This window comes from Semicossyphus pulcher, unplaced genomic scaffold (genome assembly GCF_022749685.1).
Source record: "Semicossyphus pulcher isolate SPU_LCO1_2020_fin unplaced genomic scaffold, fSemPul1.0.p SCAF_25, whole genome shotgun sequence".
NCBI classification, from domain to species: Eukaryota; Metazoa; Chordata; class Actinopteri; order Labriformes; family Labridae; genus Semicossyphus; species Semicossyphus pulcher.
This window is the reverse complement of record NW_027211699.1, coordinates 10,123,845-10,142,994: the sequence shown is the minus strand read 5'-3', so window position 1 is coordinate 10,142,994 and position 19,150 is coordinate 10,123,845. Positions and strand designations below refer to the sequence as shown.

The 19,150-nt window shown below is 48.5% G+C and overlaps 1 protein-coding gene across 7 annotated transcripts in view; it reads left to right on the top strand.

The window, feature by feature from the left end:
- The window catches only part of LOC138604300 (RNA binding protein fox-1 homolog 3-like), a 420,599-nt gene that overhangs the window by 142,965 nt on the left and 258,484 nt on the right, over positions 1–19,150 (top strand). For 4 of the 7 annotated variants that reach the window (XM_069676201.1, XM_069676202.1, XM_069676203.1 and 1 more), the window contains exon 4: positions 10,605–10,670. The gene's annotated coding sequence lies outside the window, so the exon portion shown is untranslated. Of the gene's footprint in view, positions 1–10,155; positions 10,257–10,597; positions 10,671–19,150 lie in introns of those variants that run through there. The other 3 variants (XM_069676199.1, XM_069676198.1, XM_069676200.1) reach the window with 3 other exon arrangements.

Below are 19,150 nucleotides of genomic sequence, written 5' to 3'. Positions count from 1 at the left end.
TCAGAATCGGAATCCGGTTTATTGTAACGTTTACACATATAAGGAATTTGGTTTTGTGTTTCGGTGCAGAACAATTAACACAGAACTAAAATAAAAATAAGTCAAACATAGACAATAAGAATACAGATATGAAAAACAATATGTTTAATAAAAAAATGTGTAATTAAAAACTGTGCAGGATATGAAGAGTGCAGGAAGCTGACAGTAACACAGAGTCTGATTTAGAGTCCGAACATTGGTGAAATGTGTTTCATATGTTATTGATAAAGCTGCTCTTGTTAGCGTTCACTGTAATGTTGTGTTTTCATAATAACAAGCCAACAGCAGGACACAGCTCGGCAGCAAGGCCAACATGTCCACCGTGACCTGCACGGACTGTGCACACGTCTCATGATGTATTTCATGAATAAAAGACACGTGCACGAGGAGGAGGCGCCGGGTTTTCTTTCTGCTGCTTTTTAACCGGCTTACCAACAACTCACTTGCAAACTTCAGAATCCGACCTAATTCAGCGGTGACAGGCGTTAAGAGTTACAACAAAGACCTGCTGATGGTCTCGTTTGCTGTTGTAGGTCTTTAAAATGTCGACTTTATAAAAATGAGTTAAAAACTCCTCACATAATTTTTTTTACAAATTTCAAGGCCGACCTTTTACTGAAACCATCTGCAGGACTGTAAAAACATTCCTTCACTATTAAACCGTGCGTGGAATTCCCTGAACGCCGAGTTGCTTAAACGTTAAAGGAGCTTCACGCGTCCCCCTTTGCTTCAGAGACTGTCAAAGGATTTCAGAATAAGAGCGTATTCATCATCGCTGCTGAATTCCTTGAATGCCGAATTGTCCGAACAAGCTTTTCACCTCTCCAACATTTTTATTTTTTTGCTTCAGAGAAATATTAGCGGAGGCTTTCACATAAACAGTCTTCACATATTCTAAAAAGCTTTGCTGTGTTGTCGAGCATCCTTGTTTGACTGCAGGAACACGCCATGCCTGACTTTGTGAATGCAGCAGGAGGAAGAAAAGCAGGTTCAAATGAAGCTGTGCTCAACACGGCGTGTTTATTTGTTCCTTTTCATGTGAGAGGATGCCGCTGTAGCCGGATCACACGTCCATAAGCAGGACCGGATTCCTCGAAAGCTCTGCGTGTGGTACTATATGGGATATTCCCTGTGCACACCTATGTTCCCTGCACCGTCCTGTTCCTGTCCATCTCCTCCATAAATAAAACCCCACCTGCTTGATCTTTTCAAAACTCCCCGTTTGTCCTTTGGAGAGCCAAGGTTACCGTGTCCATCGCTCCCCTCCCGCCGCCGCGGAGATCTGTCAACAAACTTCTGAAGACTTTCTCGCTTGGCAAACTTAAAGAGGAGCGGGGTTGTCCCAGGAGGTAATCAAGCTCCTTCTCCCCGCAAACCGGTATCTTTAAACAGAATAGATAAAGGAAGGAGCGGGTCATGCAGGAGAGCTCAGGTACTCGGCAGGAAAAGTTCAGCGTATTGATGTGCTGCAAAGGGCTGCGGCTTCACAGAGAGAGGAGCCCGTCAGACCCCAGGCTTGGTACCTGCACAGGTAGCCCAAAGGGAGCTCGGTTAGCGCCCAGAGAAATTGACTTACTCTCTCTTTCTGTTCCTTTTTTTCCTCTCTCCTTCTAACTCAAACGAAAAGCTCTCTCACTCTCAACTTTTGTGGAAAAAAGAAGAAAAAAACACATTGGATAAATGACTGTCTTCTTCACTGGAGACTAATGATCCACTGGTGTCTTTCGGTTTTGGCACTGAAAGTGGAGAAGAGCTTTGATGATGGAGGATTGCGGCTGACAGATAAAAGCTGGATGCCCCCTCCCCTCCCCCCGTCTCCGAGAAGCGCCCCATCTCTCATACTACTTAGTTATGTGCTCCACTGTTATTGCTATGGTAACCCATTGTTATTTTATTTCATCTTTGCCACAGAAGTTCAAGCTGCAGGCGGAAGGAGCCGGTCTGAATCGAGGTTGCGTCTCGCTCTCTAAGTCTGCCTCCCTCGTCGGGCTTTGTCTGCCTCTTGCTCGTCTGTATCCGCTCATCGTACAGAGATCCCTTATATAACGCATCGGCGTGTCATTGAACCGCAGATCTTCTATAAGTGCTCTCTATGTGTTCCTCCAGCGTCAGTTTAAGGGGTCTTTTGTTCGTCGTCCCCGTCAGGCCTTTGGGTAAACACTCACCTTCATACTTCTTCTGTGACGCGATGATACAATGAAAGGTCACGACGCCGTGGCTCCATGTCCAAGGTTCTCACTGATCTTTGTATTCTCTGCACTGACTTCCTTACCCTCCTTCTTCAGTAAAAAGGTTTCTTTTGCAAATTCAGCTGCATTATTTAGCAAATTGCTGTTCTCAGATATTAAAGGGTAGAAAGGACGTGAACTCCCTGAGAAAATTGGCCTGGTTTCAAGCCCTCTCCTCCCCTCCCCGCCACATCCCTCACTTTTTCATCCGAGCACAATTTGATTTGACTTGATTTGATTTGAGCCCTGCCACTTTCAGTTTGAATAAGGTAACCAAGAGTTATTTGCCAGGAGAGACAAGGGCCGCACCGGCCGGGAAGGTTTGATGAATTTTCACGCTGCTTAAAAATTCTAACTTTGCTTTATTCAAATGTTACACCTGACTACAAAGAGCCGGTGTTTGATGAGGTGTATGAGATGTAAATGTCGAATGGAGCCCCTCCACTTATCTGCCCCGCCGAGGAAGGTGCCCGGCATCGTAATCATCTGATCTGAATAGATTCAAAGTGTGCTCCTTTTATGTGAATGAGTGCTGCTCCATTGCTTTGACGGGGGGAGCCGTACAGTAACGCCCCCCAGGGCTGCCGGATCAGATGGAGCAGGATGGGAGATGTGTGCTGCACCTTTCTCAGGATTCAGTTATTTTTTCTCAGGAGGAGGAACACTTCAGAGCTCAGACTCCCGCACATTCAGGCTGCAGTTGGGCCTGATTTTTATTTCCCCAAAATCAACTGCTCGTTTCTTTTCCTTCAAGATCCCTTTTACACAGGACGTCTTCACAAAGGCGCTGTTTGACTTTTATGAATATGACCTCGACCTCGGCGGTCATCAGCTACAGTCTGACAACGATGCAGCCTGTGGGGACAACGGGGCATGTAGCCCCGGTTAGCGATAAATGACTTTGTGCTGCGTTGTTTACAGAAAAAGTGACTGACTTTAATTAACGGGTCTTACCTTTGCTGAAATTTCAACATCATGATGCAGATTAGTAACAAGGTCTGTCGTCAAGAGGAGAAGAACACTACTTTAAAATGCTCGGAGGTCGGATCGATCATTTTCCGATGCATTCGTGGCTGTTGGGAAATCTGAACGCTGAACGGCTTTCATGACACATGACGCGTTGAATTTTTGATCTAGAGCAGATTGTTAGCTGTTAGCATGCAGACGTCTGTTTATAGAGGCTGACTCGTGGATTACGTTCCGCCTGCTTTTGCTCTCCACACGGACTGTTTTTCCTGCGCAGCCTGCTGATGCGTGAATGCTCAACGTAGCTCGGACTACGAGCGTGCTACAAACGGAAACCAGAACACTTGCTGTCCCTGTAAATACAGACGAATATAACCTGAGAGGAAACGTAACGTCTACAAACAAGGCTCCGGTTGATTACAATTAATAATTAGGAAGACAGCAGGACTACTTCAGTTTAGTCGATTTAGGCGTTACTTAAAGTTATGCTGTAATTTATCTCTGTGGTACAATGGCTTATATTTTACCAAAGCATGGATCCAGAAGGTTAGATTAAAGCTAGGTTAAGTGCAGGATCTGGACCAACCAGGCCATGGTGCAGCTAGGATGCTGCTAGCATTGATGATGCTGACATTAACGTCAGTTTCTCAGGGCGTAGCTGTATCCATAATTCGACCGTGTCAGAAGGTGTTCTTCTGAGGCCGCGTTGAGCTACAACAGAGCATTGGCTCTCCCTTATTGCCAGCTGATGTTGCAGAGTGCAAGAGAGCAAGAATGTCCATGCAGGCTTCCATATCTCAGCCATGAATTTGCCCCATGTATTCACTGTTATAGACTACGGCCTTACATGTTGATGATTTAAAAACATGCCTTTCTCGCTGCAGCCACTGGGGGCCTCAGTGAGCTCCCTGCATCAATGCAAACGGCATCGATTTCACACACATTTCCTTTCTTCCGTCGTCCAGCAGCTCTTTTTTGAACCTTCGCACTTCTTATTGTCGGCCGCTTGAAGTCGTTTGGAGTGACTCCACTCTTGTATGTATAGCGAGCCACTCTGGATGAGAGTGTCGGCTCAATGTCTAACATGTAAATGTATGTAAATGTGAGACCTCCTGTGTACAACTCCATGTCTGACTGTGCATAACCATCAGCAGCTCCAGTAGGGAACCACATCAGCTCCTTTCATTCAGTACCCCACTGCTCCGAGTCTCTCTGCAGCTCCTCTGCAGCAGCATCCAGCGCTGAGGTCGCAGGGAAATCAAACTGTCCATTTCTTTAACGAATGCTAATATCTGAGACAGGATCTGTGCGATTGAACAGCAGATGTTTTGCTCTGGTATCATCAGCAGAGCGGCTCTTTGCTGGTACAGTAGCTAACGGATGAGCTCATGGATTAATGCACATCTACCTCTGTGCACGTGGCCGAGCCTCTGTATGGCTATGCATCTGTCTGGGGGCAAACTAAGCTCAACCTTAACGCTATGCGCGTGTGACTAAGAGAATGTGTGTGCGGGAGCATGCAAAGGCTTGTTTTTGTTGGTGTGTATTTGTGTGTGAGCCCCTGAATCAAGCTGCTCGCTGCCTGCCTGTCTGTCGTCCCCTCCAGAGGGTCATTCAGCCCCTCTTCCAGCTTCTAATCCCGTCTGTCCGGGGGAGATAGAGGGGAGCGGACGGCTGCGGCGCACCCGGGGCGCCGCAAACACAATCACCAGCCTTTCACAGACACTTAACGGGGCTTTGCGCTTGTTCAACAAGGCAAAACGCAGCAGGAGGGATCAATTTAATACAAGGCCTGACTCAAATGGAAAGAGGGTAAATAAATAAGCAATGACAGCAAGGACTGTCGCACAATTTGTGTAGTGGCTGTCCACTTTCTCTCAGTCTCCCCTCTGCCGCTTTTCAGGGTAGCACCAATATGATTCCATTTCCTCCCTCTGCGGCATGCAGGGACGAGCCGAGAAAGAGCAACCCTGGCTCCTCTCTCTCATCAGGGTGTGTTATTTTAATAAATCACTTCTGCCATTGCTTGGTACATTAATTCCCCGGGCCCAGAGGGCTGTGTTGCCACTAGCAGCGATCTGCATGAGGCGCTAAATGATGTGGGGGATCCCCCGGTGAGAGAACAGAGGCTCTCTGAATCTTCCCTCCATCTCAGCCTTGTCGGTTGGCTCTCACCCTGGGCTGGCCCGGCTCTCAGCAGACATCATAATCAGAAGAGAGCCAAGGCCTCATCGTGTCGCACATACCAATGAGACGCACATATAGCCAGGAGGGAAGTCACCTGACACCTCCCTGTGCAGACAGTAGCCCCGCGCTTGGCTTCATCACGCTTCTTTGCTCTGGGGCTTTATCGCACCATGCACGTATAGGGAAACGACGTGTGTGTGGCGTGCACTCTCTCTAAACAGAGTCCTCGAGCCGTGTGTATTCTCTCGGGGAGTTTCTCCTTTTCTGTGTAATCCAAAAACAATAGGTCTCACAGCAGTTTAACCTGCACCTCCATAACGTCTCGTTTTGCACAAATGTTCCACTTGTCAAATGAAATTCCATCACGTTGTTACGTACCGAGAACATCATGGCCCTCGGAATGAGCCACGTGTCTGCAGGTGGCGGCATGCATAAACACTTCGAAGATGTGGCTGTTTTACAAGGCTGCTTGATTGAATCCAGCACAGTGTGAGTGCACAGAGGCAGGTGGTAGGAGTAGCAGCCCGCCAAAGTATTAACACTGGCACTGGTAGTGTTGATGGGAGTGATGTGAATGTATCTTTCCACTGGGGGTTCCCAGACACCTCCACTTCCCCTGCAACATCTTGATGCATCGTGGACTGCCTTGCAGCTTTTTCCCCACTTATACATCATAACTCCTCACACAGAGGTGAGGTTGCCATTGGTATGCACAGACAACACCGGCAGATTCACCACCCAGAATACCGCTGGGAGATTATACCCTTCCCGCTCCACGCAGCAGGGATTCGGCCACCGTAAATAGAGCGCTTGGGAGTGCGCGGTGTGCACGGAATGACAGAGCACCGCAGCCGCCGAGCACGCCGGCAGACGCCGAGCACGACTTCAAGGACTGCCCGGCAAACACAGTAATCTCTCATGCTTTCGGTTGTGGGTTTAACCTTTTCCTACGGGGGGACTCAGAAAGCGTTGCACTTGAGATCCGTCTGGCTGATTGTCAATGTACAGTGGGCCAACCGTCGGAGCGTGCAGCACAAAAGCCACAAAATCTCCTGGACATCGGAAAAGATATATCACATGAGTAGCAGGAGGAAAATAACTTTGGTGCAGAAGTTGTTCACACAGTAACCCTGTTGTTTCTTTAAGGGGTGGTCCAGTGTTGTAAAACTGGACCCTGAAACTATTATTGTGTCGGTTGGATTAAAGCTAACCCTTTAAAAGTCAAACACGAATAAAAACAAACTTGTTTAAGGTTCCGATAGACAACAAACCCTCCTGTTCTTACAGGTAAAATGACCTGGTCTGGTGTCTTTGCAGAGAGCAGCACACAGCTGTTTCTGGCTGTAAAAAAAGCACATTACATCGATCAGGAACATCCGCTCTGAAAGATTAAGAAGCTTTTTGTATCAGCAAGACCCCAGAAAATGTAAAAATACTGGAACCCTCCTTTAAGCTGCTCAGTCGAGGCAGACATTCTGCCCAAATCACAGCTTACAGAAGAGAAAATTGGCCCCATTTATTTGCTTTTTGCTCAAACATTAAACTAGTTTATTAATAAATTATTCACCATATGTTTATATCCAAACTTCTGAGGGATGGAGCACGAGTTGTAGCGGCGGCACAGCATGCAGATCAAATGGTAAATGGAAAGCCGCAGCTCCTCTGAAGGGCTGCCGTAGTATCGCAGTTAAAACGTGAATGACAGCCAGAGAGGTATAATTTGAAGGAGTGTAATGACTCGCTGTTGCTATGGTGTGCAATGACACACAGTGGAAGCACAGACGCAGCGCAGTGAAATTCTACATGGAGGTACTTTGGCATGTTTTAACAACAGGCCCAGCTACCTATTACATGATGAATGGATGAATAATGCAGGTGTGTTCCCAAATACTTCCAGTTAAATTGAAACAGCTTCAGCAGCTCCTGTTTCTGCACGTTTCCATTTGTCTAACTCTCGCACACTCTGACCCATTAAAGCTGCATCTGTGCATTTGACTTATTACGGGCATGGAGGGCTGTCTTAATTAATAAGCAGGCATCCACCAAACTAATCTGCCTGTGTTGTGAAGTCTGTCCTTTCCATTAAGTGGGACTCACATTATCTCCTAATCAAATTAGTCACTTAATTGTGGCCCTCCCTTGATGGATCCCATGAAAAAAGGAGCGCCGTGTTTGCTGGAGGGGGATGTGTGAAGATGGAACGCGGCTGTTTCATTACGATATGAATTTTTTAATAACCAAAGCGTTCGCTGTCATCTCCTTGCTTTGAACCTTTTGCAAAGGGTGAAGTTGAATTTGACATTTTATCCACTCTCACAGCCGAGTGTCTAGCTGGTGTGTTGGGGGCTAAGTATCTAGCCCAAGGCCACTACCCAATTGCCCAACAGGGGATTGACCCCTGTCATCCGCTGATCACTAGTCTGCTTTCTTAATCACTTCCCCACACCGCCTGCTGCACTACCTGATCTTAGTCAATACATTAGTGCCTCCAGCCCTGATGGAGCAGCTATTCCCAGAGTCATGATTAAGGGCGGAAACCTTATGTGACCAAAGATGCCACTCCGTCCATCCTCGGCTGTGGCCCCCGGGATCTCACATTTTCAGGGGGAGCGGAGGCTGCACCCCCGCGGGCGCCAGAGAGGTTGCAGTGGCCGGCGTCCGCGGGGGGGAAAACCCTGGGCGTCTGATGAATGTCGGCATGCGTGGTCGTTTGTCCCGCTGATGGAGTTTTATCCCCTGCCCTTTCAGAGCGGCCGCACAATAAAGAGAGCCACAGCCAAGCGTGACAGGTTAACCCAACAGTAATAGAATAGTCTTAATAGTCTGGCTTGAGCCAAAGTGGGCGGCGGGGCCGGCCAAATCGCTGGCTACCTCGGCGGCGAGAGTGCAGGGGTGGACACCGGCTCGCGCTGTTGTTGTCAGACGGGGAAGCAAGGACAAAGAGGGCAGCGTGATGGCTTAATGGGTGGTTTGATGGCTTCATAGGGTGAAACTGAGAGGGCAAACCAAACAAATGAAACGGGGCACGGGGGGCATTATACTAAACAGAAATTAGCCGTATATAAGCGTGACGTCAAACAATTGTAGCGCTTATATATTTTATAGGATCCTTGAGCTTCAGCTGAGCGGCATTGTCTCCCTCTGCCTCTCGTTCACAGGGAGGATGATTTATAGTGGATGCTATGACACGGTGGTGATGCCGATACACAAGGTAGAAAATAAACAGGATCACGCCGAGCAAACAGTCAGAAGAGATTTAGATGATGTTGTCATGACGTTGACGTAAACGTGCCTGTTTTCTGGCAGATAATCCTCACAAAGAGAATCCTCCAGGCTACATGCACCCGCGCAGGCAGCGCTGCTGTCGGTGTTTGTTTCTGTAGCACCTCCGCCTGCAGTTTGTCATGTCTGACTCGGGCTTTAATTAGGCCTGCGAATTGAAGCGGCGGCAGCAGGGGCTGGGAGCCCTCTGTCCACAGCTCAGCCGTCCTCCACGGCGTCTCCTCGGAGGACCTCTCCGCTCTGTGTGGTTAAGATAATAGAGGCTCGCTCAGAAGATGTTAATTGAGGGGAGATAAAGTGCAGTAGTGGCTGGAGGGATGCGATGTGCGGGGGTGGAGGGGAAGGAGGGAGGGCTACCTGATTAGAGGTGTTTGACTTACAGCTCTTCTTTTTGGTGATATATGTACTGCTCGCTTTTCAAAGAGGACGGAAGAACATACAGGAGCAGCATGCATCAAAAAGGCAGACCTAAAAGACAGTTATTAAAGTTCCTCCTGAATCATTTGTGTTGTTCGCCGCTGTGCCGCTGTGCCGCGCCGCACTAGCCTTGCAAGGCCCGATAAGCCGGGAGGATTAATATATTTTACCTCTCAGTGGCTGCTGGAGTTGAATGGTGCTGTCAGGTTGTGCAATGTGGAGTTCGGAGTCAGGCTCTTTGAAGATGTTTTAGGAATGAGAAAGGTGTAGCAGCCCGGCCACTGCTTGTACACATACCTGGTGATAGTAATGCGCTGTATGTCATATCGAACCCTGTAATTAGACGCTTAGAGCAACTCTCCGGTTGTCTGGCGGGTGGGGACATCGACCTAGGCTGGATTAAGTCGTGTTGAGATGCCAAATTGGGGCCTTGACAAAGCGTTGACCTCGGGGTGACGAAGCGTCACAAACGAAGATGAGGATTTGTCGTGAAGCCACACAAGCAGGTAAAAGAGGAGGCAGACTCTGCGTTGGCCTGAGAAGAAGAAAAGAAGTGATCAGACCAAAACAGCTGGACTGACAGAAGCTGCATTAATAGTTGCATATGTCTGAAGCAAGGAGAAACTGAAAGAGACGAAAAAATAGACCCCTCCACCGGCCCGAGAGAGGACAGGGGGAACGAGAGAGAGGAGGGGAGGACGAAAAAGGCAGAAAACAGCGCGAGCAGCCTCTATAATTGCCTCGATGCCGCTGGGATTGCTTTCATTCAATTGAAGCGTTCTCTACTCTGTACATTTTAAGGTGGAGAAGCATGCGCGCGCCGCTCGCGGTTGTGGTGGGGGGTTGGGGTGGATGTTGGGTCGGGTGGCGTGGGCGGCCGGGAGATCCGACGGTGCCCTCCCCTCTTTCTGTAACACGCAGCGATGAGGGCGATATAGCTCCCCTGTAGCGGCTGAATCTCCGGCATCAGTGTGAGCAGCAGAGAGAGAGAGAGAGAGAGAGCAAGCGAGTGAGAGATAGTGTGAGAGAGAGAGAGAGAGAACAGTGCGATGGAAGAGTGAGGTAGCGATAAGGAGGTAGGTGGACCGCAGATCAGACCTGTCAGATGTGATTGCGCACCCAAGTGCAACCCCGCATGTGAGTGTGTGTGTGTGTGTATTTTATATTTCCCAAAGACAACCTACCTCCTCACCCCCTCCTCACTCATAACAACACACAGCATCACTGCCCGAACACACACACACACACACACACACACACACACACATACGCACATTCCTCGAGGAATCCTTTATTTCTTTATTTGGGCTCTGTGCATTGGATGCTCTGCTCCCTCCTCCTCCCTCGTCTTCTTCTTCTTCTTCTTCTCCTCCTCCTCCGTGTCCTGCTCTTCTCTCCTCCTCCTCCTCCTCCTCCTCTCCCCTCTTTGCCGCTCTCACAGCCTAGTTTTCTTTTTTTTCTCCCTCTTCAATCTCGTGTGTGCAGGTTGTATCTGACGGAGGGACCGGTTGCCGCGCTCCCCATCCCCGCGCTCCTTCAACAACAACAACTGTGAGTATTCTCATGCTAATTTGGCTTCTCCAGCCTTCCCCGGCGTCGGTTTGCCTCTGTCTCTCTTTCTCTCCTCCTTTTTTTTTCATATTCTTTGCCTCTTTAATGTTTTCACCCATCGCGCAAAACGCGGCGCGGCAGCAGCGCGGGAAGGGAAGGGAAAGAAGTGGAGACAAAAAGGAATGAGAGAGGATGCAGGGAAATAGAGAGAGGAGAGGGGGGGAGAGGGATTGCTGCTGCCGCCGCCGCCGCTGCTGCTGCTGCTGCTGCGAGCATCCCGTTCTGCTTTCGGAGGTGTTTCTCTCGGAGGATGGAGGAATTGCCGAAGGGATGAAGGGGGCGGGTCTTGGTTTTGTGAGTAGATAGTTGTGCGAGAATGATAGGGGATGTTGTTGACAAGCATGGAGTGGCTCATCAGACAGCCGGGCAGCTGGAACCAAGGTTTTCTCTGTTGACTAAACTTCTGATTCATCCGTCACTTTCTATATTTACACGTAGAGGCACCTCTCCTCTGTCTCCTGTCCTGTGCCTTCACTGACACTGCTCTATTTTTTATGCTGGAACGAGGACTCTCGTGTTAAACAGTCATCTCTCACGATGATGCGAGATGTGTCCTGGGCAGATGGAAGATGAATCGTGGAGGGATGTTTGTCTTGGTTCATACCTACGCCAAGATGTGCTGAGCATATGTGTGTGCCATTCATAATGTGCGGTTAGTTTTAATGACTTCAGTAGCAGCTGCTCAAATTAGCGTTTTTCATTCAACATTTGTGCCCACATGTGTGTGTGTGTGTGTGTGTGTGTGTGTGTGTTTACAGAAGGAAGCATTTTCTCCCAGAGCTTCTTCGTATGCACACACAGTAATGAGTACAGAGTGCATGTGCAGTGTGTGTGTGATGCATGTGTGTGGAGGTCAGTAAGTCAGCGTCCGTTCCCACACGCTGCCCTTTGATCAAAGGGCCACATTTAGTCCGCCCACGGCGTGTGTCTGAGCCATATGAAGAGTGGGTGGACTCTGTGCGCGCGTGTGTGTGTAGGCTGAGATGGATAGGCCCCGTGCCCCCACTGCAACGCCATTGCTAATGGGCACGCAGGTCAGCAGGGGTTGGACGCGCATCCGGCTGTGCGGATATGTCACCGAGACCAAAAAGCCTCTCTCGGGCCTTCGCCGGGTACTCACGAAAAAACGTGAATCTTTGTCAGAAAAAAAAAAAAAGCATATTGGGCCAACAGAACCGCTCGGAACACACTTTGGCAGATTCATTTGGCAGAGTTAAAGGGATTGATCTGAGCGTGGCAATTAGGCAAATTTCAGAACTAAGCATCTGGCGAGGCGAGAACGTTTCGCCTGGCAGAGGATTACCATTTTAGTTCCATTTTGAGAAAGCCCAGAATGTGTTATTTCACAGCACTCCAGCAGCAGGCAGAACCGGCTCATGAGGGATCTCTGTGCCGCGTTGATGTTGTGTATGTTGATTTCCGCGACCTGCGAAGTAAGAGTAGCGCTCTGATTAATGATGATTAGGTTTAATATGTGTGTTCGTAGCCGCGGCGCGCCGACCTCCCTTTCCCCGGCCTTTATGAAAATGAATCGTCGGAGTGAAATGCCCGGGATGATCGCAGCCTGCCGATGAGCTTGCTTTCTAAAGTAGGCTGATATAAATGAGAACCATTCCCCCAATTACGGAAGATTAGGTTACCCTCCACCAATCTGAATCCTTAAATCCCTTCTGTTTTTACAGCTCTGTCTGCCGAATGTAATTCAGCCCGGAGACCTGGGCAGAATAGCAATAAAAGAAGGTAGAAACTTTAGCAGTGAAAGCCAGGCAGTAAAAATATCCACTGGGAGAGAGAGCTAAAGCACATGATAATTGACACAGCGCTGTGTTGCAGTTGGCTGTAATTAACTGTGTGTAACAGAGGTTGTCAGTTCGAACAGAGAGAGAGCCCAGACTATCTTAGAGTATTTAAGACACTTGAAAGTGCAACATTTATCGCGTCTCTGCAGCTTTCAGCGAGGGTGCGTCTCAGGTAAGCTCGGCTGCATTCATCCAGATCTCTTACCACAGGCCCATTCAGACATTACACACAGCTTCCTTATCCTCTGTGCGGCAGTTTGAACACATGAAAAATCAAAAGGAGCCATTGTTTCTGGGGCGAGCGCGCACACACAAAAAAAAAAGCTTATCATCTATTTTTAGTGCACTTTTCCTCATTGTTGCCTGGGCCACGATTCATGCTTACGTCTCGCGGTTGTGTTGCCATAAACTATGTTGTGCTTCGCAGCCAGGCGCTGGCTGGTGACAACTCTCACCCACACGTTAGTGATCTATGAGCCATATACCACGGGCCCCCTGCTGCCTCACCAGCCGCTTTCCCAATGCTCAGGACCACAACAATGTCATTCTCCCCCTGCGTGATAGCACCCATATGCGCCCGGAGCACCTGTATTAGCGTAATGTGCCAACCCTTTATTTCTCATCACTTATCACAACCCCGCTACACGCTGCACCGAAAAGGGGGGGAAAGCTCATAAAGATAAAAATCACATTTCACTAGAGGGTGCTTGTGTGACAGTGATATATGCTGCGAGCATCCTGCCACCTCATTGAGATGGGAGTGAGTTCTGGGTGGCTAAATCAATTTGTGCAAAGGCTGTTGGCGCTCGGATTGGTGTCGTGATATGATCTTTGTTGTCCATTTTTAGAGGTCAGCGCAGCGACAAGGGCAAAAGAACCTGACCGCTTTCTCTCTTGTTTCGAGCCTGGTAAACGATCCCCCCCAAGAGGATTGTGGGTAAAGTCAGTCCTGATCAAAAAGGTATATGTTAAGGTCCCCCCCCCTTGGTTAAGATACTATGGATTCTCTATTAAGAATCTACTTTCATCCATTACCGCACGCATCTTGATAGAGTGTCCAGAGCCAGAGGCGAGCTCCGTCCGTGCATTAATCGCCGTAATTACTCACACAGGGTGACAGTGATCGTGGAGGTGCGTCTGAGTACATGTACCAGTAGAGGACTGGGGGGTGGTGGTGCTGGTGCTGGTGGTTGTAGACGAGTCGATAGGTGAATCTGACTCCTGCTATTGTTAGAGATCTCCGGTCAGGAAGGAATGAAAAGACGGCTTCAAGATGTGTCAGCAGAGTCGAGCTACTTCCTCACATCCACCTCAGGAGGGATGATATTATGTTTTACATCGTGACGGTTCGGCCCTGAGGGTTAAATCACATGTCACAAGCATGTGTGGTATCCTGCGCTCATCGTCCGGCCTTTCTGATGCCAACAAGACGCTGGAGAACATCTTCATGAATTTATTTGCAGTGGATGATGCCACAGTGAGCGGGTCCTCCATAACAAAGTACAGTGAATGAAGAGCTTTGGTGCCACGAGGACGAGAGAGAGAGAGAGAGAGAGAGAGAGAGAGAGGGGGCACCAGCCCAGTTTAAGCTAACCTGCAGCTTTTAGCGTCTTTTAGGATCGATTTTAACTTTTGTTTTAAAGCTCTGACTTGATTCTTTGTAGTTCTGTGATCCATCTGCAGACACGTTTCTAAATACAGACTGATCACACACTTTTTAAACTCCCCGGAGCTGCCTACAAAGGCTGCGAGGGATGCAAACTCTGTGACCAATTATAATGAAAAATTGTATTTACTTAAAATTGCCTTTAACTAGCTGACACTCTTTGTTTAATTCTTATTTTATTGTTCTTAAGCACGTCTCATCTTCAGCACAAACACGTTCTCCCTCCTTGTTTTTGTTTGCTCACTATTTGATTGAATTTATTTATCGTCTTGTTCTGTAACTTTCCTTTGAATCCCTTCGAGCTGCTCGCCCTGCAGGAAAGGTGCTGTATAAATCAAGTTTTATCATTATTATAATGCATCAGAACATGTTTTTCATAAGGCAGGAAGTACACAGCCCTCTGTTTGTCCTTTGATGCACACGATGTGTTTGGTGCTCTCAGTCCACGGGGAGCAAACCGAAAGCACACACCGGGTGTGAATCACTCGAGCAACATGAAAAAAACAGAGAAGTCAAAGTTCCCTTTCATCAAATTTACCGAGGAAGACGTCACCGCTCCGGCCACACTCTTTTGACCGACTTGTGATCTCTGGGAAGTGCAGCGCAAAATCACCACAGCAACGACTGCTTAGCAACAAAGATGTTGCCAACATAAAAAGCAAAAAAAAAAAAAAAAGAGAAGAAAACAAAGAAACAACAAAAAGAGAGATCTCAGAACCATCACTTGATTTAGCACGCGGGAATATAATTGCTGCGCGTTTGTTTTATGGCACAGGCGTCGGCTGCACAGATGTTCGGTGTGAGAGATGCTCGTAAAGAAAAGGAGGCAAGTGGTCAAATGAAGGCTGTCAAGTCAGGGAAATAAAAAGCGGAGGAGGGATGAGCTGAACATGCTGCAGCTCCGAGGGCTCCCTATTGTCTCTACAAGGGCAGCGGAGTTTGTCTCTTTTTGTTACGCTGCTGAAATGTGCCTCATAACGATGTCGACGTGCCCGCTTAATAAGAATGCCATTGTCGGACATAAAAAGTGAATGGAGTTTAATAGGTGGATGTCTGCCACTTCCCGTCTTATCTCGCAGTGACTTTCACTTTCTTGTTCCGCCTGCAGCAAGTAATCATGGGAAATGTATACGTCTCAGAGACGCCGATTTTAATGAAGGGTGGTTTTTAGCATCATAGAAACGAGGAAAAAAAGGATGTTTGGGAAGCGCGTTCTTCTGCACACACATGGACACTTTATTTTAGGGGGGGGGTTGCTTATTAATCACAGCAGAACCATGTCTGATATTAGCGTTCAGGAGATGAAACCAGGCTGGAACGACAGAGTTGAATATTTGAACATCTCAGTGCTGATGTGTGCAAAGCAGAGTGGTGTGTCTGCAGGGGAGGCTTTGAAATTTCATCCACTCCATCCCTTTTAACTCTGCAGAGGGGAATGTGTGTGTCTCGCTCCAGTCGGCCAATGGCTGTTAGGAAAGCTCCTGAACACCCCCTCCACCACCACCACCGCCACCGCTGCTGCCACCGCCACCCCTCCACCCATTCACACACACACACGCTCCTCGCTATCTGCCTCTCCTCTCCTCCTCCTCCTCCTCTACTCCACAGACCTGCATTGTGTCAGATAGTTTAATGTGAAATTGCTTTTCTTTCAAATTTCCCTCTGGAAACGCAGGTCGTCGCAAAAAACTGTTACATCTCATAATGGCGTGTTATTGTTGTTCTTTCATACGAGTCCTTGGCTTCTGAGTGCATGATTTTTTTCAGAGCCGAGCTGAGGTCACACTCGGCTATTTTTCCCTCCGCTGCTGCCGCTGCCGCTCCTCCTCTCTTTTTGCCATCTCGGATTCTACACCGCCGCTGCTGCTGCTGCGCCCACGGTAACCCCGCTGAAAAATTTATCACCACCTCACTCTATGATTACGCTCTGCATTAGCAGGGCTTAAATTTAATTTGTCGGCGGGCCCTCGCGGCAAGTGCTACGGGCCTGGCCTATCAGAGACACTTTGTAAAGGCCCTGGAAGAGCCTCCCGGGGTGATCCTATCAGTCAGACACACTGTCAGCAGACACACTCAGTTAGTCAGCATTGAGTCAGAAATGTGGCCCAGCCAAGCCACACGCCACCGTTGGCTGCTCCGCTGGGCCGCTGCTGTGGGCATCGAGCTCCCCCGCCTGCCAATCAAAGCTCCAGCAAGGATGCTGACCTTTGTTCCCCCTGTTGAAATGAATGCTCTTCAACAGGTGATCCAACCGACATCCCTGCCTCGGCACCCTCAAGTTTAAATATAGCATACTTTCCTTCTCCCCTCCGCACCCCCCCCTGCACATTAGCCTGTTACAGCACGGCTGTATGTTTGTGTCAGGCGCTCTGTAGGATGCACTCACATTATTTCATATATTTTTAGACTTTATTCAGTACACAATGTCAATCGCTTTAATAATAATCACCTGTCTTAGAGTGGCTATTAGCGTCTTCCACTCCTGTGATTTACATTAATACCCGGTGGTTAATGTCATGTTTCCTCACTGAGAGTATGTGGAACGTTTAAGTGCGCGGCGCTACCTCTGCAGTAATGCGCTCTGTGATTATGCTCCCTTTTTGCGATGCCTTATTTTTTACTCTCACATTTTCATCCTCACAGACGACTATCAAAATAGCTTGATCTGAGGCCACTCAAGGCTGCTTTTATCGCCGCTCGCACAACGAGAAGGTCAATTTTCAAGGCATTTCACGGGGGGAAATGTTTAAACCAGCCAGTTACTAAGAGAACCAAGAGGGTCTCATGCTTCCTGTGGCTCTAATTGGGATCCATTTTCATTTTCATGTGGTTTTAAATGTCAAGAACAGAGCGCACGTAAAGTGTTTTGAATTTGCTCAGGAAGGCCTCAGTCCTCGGGTCAGACAGGTTGAAAGCATATTGGTTTATTATGAAAAGAAGACACAGTGTGAGAAGGCACTCTGTAGCCGAGAAGAAGGAAAAAAAGATGATATACTGCCTCTGACCTCATCCGTGGTCCACTGAGAACATAATGTCAAAAGTTGCCAGCGCCTTTCTTCATTTGACAGAAACAAATCCTCAGGAAGGGCTCAGTGGCCCTCCCTCCCCGCGTGCAGGCTGAACACTCTCCTCGCCTGTGTGGGTCTCCCCTGGGTGCTCCAGTCTGCCCGCACAGCCCCAAGATATTCAAGTTTGCTGGACTGGAGACCCCCGCTCCCCTCAGATTCATGAATGTATGTGTTATAGTGCTCGGTCACATCAGGAAGTGGCCGAGCAGAATTCATAAGTTAACTTGGTTTTAGTGAAAAGTTAGATTACATACAGGCTGAGGCGAGGCAGCCACTGGTTGTGCGTGGTGTTATTCATTCCTGCTGTTTGCTGTGCACAGAAACTTCACTGTGTGCAGGGTCAATGGACACGACGAGGACAGTTTGATCGGCGCAGCTTGTCATTCGGCAAAGCCTGGCCTTATCAATGACGCAGCTTTCCCATTGATCAAAAAAACACGCTAACACTCGGCTGTTTTGCTTAGTGGGAAAGGTTACAATCTGCATTCAGACCCGGGTCACATGACTCTGCAGTCGACCCGGGTTATTATCGCCTCGGCTCCGAGCGGCATTGATGGGAACACAAAACCCGGTCGACACGCTAATCTCCGCCCCCGTCTGTAACTTCTGTGACTCCTCGTCATCTCAGCTACAAACTCCACCCGTCTCCGTCCAAGCAGCGCTCGAACATCGTTCCAAATGTGTCGACGCCGAGTTTGATAAACAGACTGAATGAGTAATAGATAAAAGAAAGACTGAACCACCGTAACATCTTCACTGGTTACTAACCCTGTCTCCGGCGTGTTTGTGACGTCAGACGATGACGCAGCAGAAAAGAGACCGACAGGAGGATACTTCACTGGCAATGGGAAAAGAGACAATCGGCATCTATAAGCGGGTCTTCCCGGGTCTGAAAAACCTGTTGTTCTGGTTGGAAGTTACAAACAACATATTTTGTCATTTAATTTGAGTATTTGCTGTAGAATGAGCGTGCGTCCTCTTGTTTCGGTCCTTCCTGTTCCTTCCTCCAAAGGTCAGAAGTGTCACATGTTTTGCGCCTGCACAGATTCCTGTCACATTTGTGCAAAAGCAAACAAATCCACACATTGCAGCAGTTCCAATTAAATTTGAGTTTAATATAATTCTAAACTTTACAAATGCTGAGGTGGACGGGTCCATAGCCTGGTGATTTGTCCAGAAACTGTCTGGCTTGAATAATATAGCTCTCAGCCTGCACCTAAAGCATGCAGGACGTATGTGACCATGAATAGCTGCTAGGACAATAAATTAATGAAAAACCCCGGAGCCTGGATTTTGTATCCGAGGTTCAAATGCAATTTTTCTTCCTGTAACAATACATAATCCCCTGTCCAAGCAGGCCTGTGTTTCTACCTTAAACATCCCTTTCATTCCTTCATTTAATAAATGACACCCAGAGGACGAAACGGGGACAAGTCCCCGCTGACACCTGTGAAATATAGACTGATAATGCTCCTGCCACTCGCTTAATGCCGCTCCCTTCCACCTCCTCGGGTCTGACAGGCCGGCCCGACGCATGTATCATAATGAGCGGATCTCTGCGCCGTCAATTAGGAGCACCTTAAGCATGTGACTGAACTTCTGCGATTCCCGAGATCAAGGCGGAGATGAAGGATGCATCCCGGCTCATGGGAGCGAACACTTTTCTCCTTCGAGGTGCACGTAGCATCCCCCTCAGTTTTAGCTCTTTCTGCTAGCAGAGCCTCTGTTGCTCCTTTATTTGGTGTATGTGTGCGCCGTGGATATGAGGCGGTGGTCCCAGGGGTGGTGTGACGGAGAGGAGCAGAGCGTACCGGCTCCCTGCACGTCCTCCCTCCTGCAGATGTGGAAAAACTCCGTCAGTCATTGTCTGCGCGGCTCACTTTGAAT